Consider the following 5,049-nt stretch of genomic DNA (forward strand, 5'->3'; position numbering starts at 1 on the left):
GTCGTGGGTCTAGGAGTTACAGCAGCAGTAGAGGGCGGGGGTCCAGGAGTTACAACAGCAGTAGAGGGCAGAGGTCCAGGAGTTACAGCAGCAGTAGAGGGCGGAGGTCCAGGAGTTACAGCAGCAGTAGAGGGCGGGGGTCCAGGAGTTACAGCAACAGTAGAGGGCGGAGGTCCAGGAGTTACAGCAGCAGTAGAGGGCGGAGGTCCAGGAGTTACAGCAGCAGTAGAGGGCGGAGGTCCAGAGTAACAGCAGCAGTCGAGGGCGGAGGTTCAGGAGTAACAGCAGCAGTAGAGGGAGTGGGTCCAGGAGTTACAGCAGCAGTAGAGGGCGTGGGTCCAGAGTAACAGCAGCAGTAGAGGGAGTGGGTCCAGGAGTAACAGCAGCAGTAGAGGGCGGAGGTCCAGGAGTTACAGCAGCAGAAGAGGGCGGAGGTCCAGGAGTTACAGCAGCAGAAGAGGGCGTGGGTCCAGGAGTTACAGCAGCAGTAGAGGGAGTGGGTCCAGGAGTTACAGCAGCAGTAGAGGGCGGGGGTCCAGGAGTTACAGCAACAGTAGAGGGCGGGGGTCCAGGAGTTAAAGCAACAGTAGAGGGAGTGGGTCCAGGAGTTACAGCAGCAGTAGAGGGCGGGGGTCCAGGAGTTACAGCAACAGTAGAGGGCGGAGGTCCAGGAGTTACAGCAGCAGTCGAGGGCGGAGGTCCAGGAGTTACAGCAGCAGAAGAGGGCGTGGGTCCAGGAGTTACAGCAGCAGTCGAGGGCGGAGGTCCAGGAGTTACAGCAGCAGTCGAGGGCGGAGGTCCAGGAGTTACAGCAGCAGAAGAGGGCTTGGGTCCAGGAGTTACAGCAGCAGTAGAGGGCGTGGGTCCAGGAGTTACAGCAGCAGAAGAGGGCGGAGGTCCCGGAGTTACAGCAGCAGTAGAGGGCAGGGGTCCCGGAGTTACAGCAGCAGTCGAGGGCGGGGGTCCAGGAGTTACAGCAGCAGTAGAGGGCGGAGGTCCAGGAGTTACAGCAGCAGTCGAGGGCGGGGGTCCCGGAGTTACAGCAGCAGTCGAGGGCGGGGGTCCAGGAGTTACAGCAGCAGTAGAGGGCGGAGGTCCAGGAGTTACAGCAGCAGTAGAGGGCGGGGGTCCAGTAGTTACAGCAGCATTAGAGGGCGGGGGTCCAGGAGTTACAGCAGCAGTAGAGGGCGGAGGTCCAGTAGTTACAGCAGCAGTCGAGGGCGGAGGTCCAGGGGTTACATCAGCAACAGAGGACGTGGGTCCAGGAGTTACAGCAGCAGCAGAGGGCGGAGGGCCAGGAGTTACAGCAGCAGTAGAGGGAGTGGGTCCAGGAGTTACAGCAGCAGTCGAGGGCGGGGGTCCCGGAGTTACAGCAGCAGCAGAGGGAGTGGGTCCAGGAGTTACAGCAGCAGTCGAGGGCGGGGGTCCCGGAGTTACAGCAGCAGTCGAGGGCGGGGGTCCCGGAGTTACAGCAGCAGCAGAGGTCGGAGGTCCAGGGGTTACATCAGCAGCAGAGGGCGTGGGTCCAGGAGTTACAGCAGCAGAAGAGGGCGGAGGTCCCTTAGTTACAGCAGCAGTAGAGGGCGGAGGTTCAGGAGTAACAGCTAGAGTAGAGGGCGTGGGTCCAGGAGTTACAGCAGCAGTAGAGGGAGTACGTCCAGGAGTTACAGCAGCAGCAGAGGGCGGAGGGCCAGGAGTTACAGCAGCAGTAGAGGGAGTGGGTCCAGGAGTTACAGCAGCAGTAGAGGGCTGAGGTCCAGTAGTTACAGCAGCAGAAGAGGGCGTGGGTCCAGGAGTTACAGCAGCAGAAGAGGGCGTGGGTCCAGGAGTTACAGCAGCAGTAGAGGGAGTGGGTCCAGGAGTTACAGCAACAGTAGAGGGCGGAGGTCCAGGAGTTACAGCAACAGCAGAGGTCGGAGGTCCAGGAGTTACAGCAGCAGTAGAGGGCGGAGGTCCAGGAGTTACAGCAGCAGTAGAGGGCGGAGATCCAGGAGTTACAGCAGCAGTAGAGGGCGGAGATCCAGGAGTTACAGCAGCAGTAGAGGGCTGAGATCCAGGAGTTACAGCAGCAGTAGAGGGCTGAGGTCCAGTAGTTACAGCAGCAGTAGAGGGCGGAGGTCCAGGAGTTACAGCAGCAGTAGAGCGCGGAGGTCCAGGAGTAACAGCAGCAGTAGAGGGAGTGGGTCCAGGAGTAACAGCAGCAGTAGAGGGCGGAGGTCCAGTAGTTACAGCAACAGTAGAGGGCGGAGGTCCAGGAGTTACAGCAGCAGTAGAGGGCGGAGGTCCATGAGTTACAGCAGCAGTAGGGGGCGGAGGTCCAGGAGTAACAGCAGCAGTAGAGGGAGTGGGTCCAGGAGTAACAGCAGCAGCAGAGGGAGTGGGTCCAGGAGTAACAGCAGCAGTAGGGGGCGGAGGTCCAGGAGTAACAGCAGCAGTAGAGGGAGTGGGTCCAGGAGTAACAGCAGCAGTAGAGGGAGTGGGTCCAGGAGTAACAGCAGCAGTAGGGGGCGGAGGTCCAGGAGTAACAGCAGCAGTAGAGGGAGTGGGTCCAGAGTAACAGCAGCAGCAGAGGGAGTGGGTCCAGGAGTTACAGCAGCAGCAGAGGGCGGAGGGCCAGGAGTTACATCAGCAGTAGAGGGCGGAGGGCCAGGAGTTACAGCAGCAGTAGAGGGCGGAGGTCCAGCAGTTACAGCAGCAGTAGAGGGCGGAGGTCCAGGAGTTACAGCAGCACTAGAGGGCGGAGGTCCAGGAGTTACAGCAGCAGCAGAGGGCGGAGGTCCAGGAGTTACAGCAGCAGTAGAGGGCGGAGGTCCAGGAGTTACAGCAGCAGAAGAGGGCGGAGGTCCAGCAGTTACAGCAGCAGTAGAGGGCGGAGGTCCAGGAGTTACAGCAGCACTAGAGGGCGGAGGTCCAGCAGTTACAGCAGCAGTAGAGGGCGGAGGTCCAGCAGTTACAGCAGCAGTAGAGGGCGGAGGTCCAGGAGTTACAGCAGCACTAGAGGGCGGAGGTCCAGCAGTTACAGCAGCAGCAGAGGGCGGAGGTCCAGTAGTTACAGCAGCAACAGAGGGCGGGGGTCCAGGAGTTACAGCAGCAGAGGGCGGAGGTCCAGGGGTTACAGCAGCAGTAGAGGGCGGAGGTCCAGGAGTTACAGCAGCAGTAGAGGGCGGACGTCCAGGAGTTACAGCAGCAGAGGGCGGAGGTCCAGGGGTTACAGCAGCAGTAGAGGGCGGGGGTCCAGGAGTTACAGCAGCAGTAGAGGGCGTGGGTCCAGGAGTTACAGCAGCAGTAGAGGGCGGGGGTCCAGGAGTTACAGCAGCAGAGGGCGGAGGTCCAGGGGTTACAGCAGCAGTAGAGGGCGGGGGTCCAGGAGTTACAGCAGCAGTAGAGGACGGAGGTCCAGGGGTTACAGCAGCAGTAGAGGGCGGGGGTCCAGGAGTTACAGCAGCAGTAGAGTGCGTGGGTCCAGGAGTTACAGCAGCAGTAGAGGGCGGACGTCCAGGAGTTACAGCAGCAGAGGGCGGAGGTCCAGGGGTTACAGCAGCAGTAGAGGGCGGGGGTCCAGGAGTTACAGCAGCAGTAGAGGGCGTGGGTCCAGGAGTTACAGCAGCAGCAGAGCGCGGAGGGCCAGGAGATACAGCAGCAGTAGAGGGCGGAGGGCCAGGAGTTACAGCAGCAGTAGAGGGCGTGGCTCCAGGAGATACAGCAGCAGTAGAGGGCGGAGGGCCAGGAGATACAGCAGCAGTAGAGGGCGGAGGTCCAGGAGTTACAGCAGCAGTAGAGGGCGTGGGTCCAGGAGTTACAGCAGCAGTAGAGGGCGGAGGTCCAGGAGTTACATCAGCAGCAGAGGGTGTGGGTCCAGGAGTTACAGCAGCAGTCGAGGGCAGAGGTCCAGGAGTTACAGCAGCAGTAGAGGGCGGAGGTCCAGGAGTTACAGCAGCAGTAGAGGGCGGAGGGCCAGGAGATACAGCAGCAGTAGAGGGCGGAGGTCCAGGAGTTACAGCAGCAGTAGAGGGCGTGGGTCCAGGAGTTACAGCAGCAGTAGAGGGCGGAGGTCCAGGAGTTACAGCAGCAGTAGAGGGCGGAGGTCCAGGAGTTACAGCAGCACTAGAGGGTGGAGGTCCAGGAGTTACAACAGCAGGAGAGGGCGGAGGTCCAGTAGTTACAGCAGCAGGAGAGGGCGGAGGTTCAGGGGTTACAGTAGCAGAAGAGGGCGTGGGTCCAGGAGTTACAGCAGCAGTAGAGGGCGGGGGTCCAGGAGTTACAGCAGCAGTAGAGGGCGGAGGTCCAGGAGTAACAGCAGCACTAGAGGGTGGAGGTCCAGGAGTTACAACAACAGCAGAGGGCGGAGGTCCAGGAGTTACATCAGCAGCAGCGGGCGTGGGACCAGGCGTTACAGCAGCAGTCGAGGGCGGAGGTCCAGGAGTTACAGCAGCAGAAGAGGGCGGAGGTCCAGGGGTTACATCAGCAGCAGAGGGTGTGGGTCCAGGAGTTACAGCAGCAGTCGAGGGCAGAGGTCCAGGAGTTACAACAACAGCAGAGGGCGGAGGTCCAGGAGTTACATCAGCAGCAGCGGGCGTGGGTCCAGGAGTTACAGCAGCAGTCGAGGGCAGAGGTCCAGGAGTTACAGCAGCAGTAGAGGGCAGAGGTCCAGGAGTTACAGCAGCAGTAGAGGGCAGAGGTCCAGGAGTTACAGCAGCAGTAGAGGGCAGAGGTCCAGGAGTTACAGCAACAGTAGAGGGCGGAGGTCCAGGAGTTACAGCAGCAGTCGAGGGCGGAGGTCCAGGAGTTACAGCAGCTGTAGAGGGCGGAGGTCCAGGAGTTACAGCAGCAGTAGAGGGCGGAGGTCCAGGAGTTACAACAGCAGCAGAGGGCGTGGGTCCTGGAGTTACAGCAACAGGAAAGGGCGGAGGTCCAGGAGTTACAGCAGCTGTAGAGGGCGGAGGTCCAGGAGTGGCAGCAGCTGTAGAGGGCGGAGGTCCAGGAGTTACAGCAGCACTAGAGGGTGGAGGTCCAGGAATGACAGCAGCAGTCGAGGGCGGAGGTCCAGGA

Source organism: Heterodontus francisci, chromosome X (genome assembly GCF_036365525.1).
Source record: "Heterodontus francisci isolate sHetFra1 chromosome X, sHetFra1.hap1, whole genome shotgun sequence".
Taxonomy (NCBI): domain Eukaryota; kingdom Metazoa; phylum Chordata; class Chondrichthyes; order Heterodontiformes; family Heterodontidae; genus Heterodontus; species Heterodontus francisci.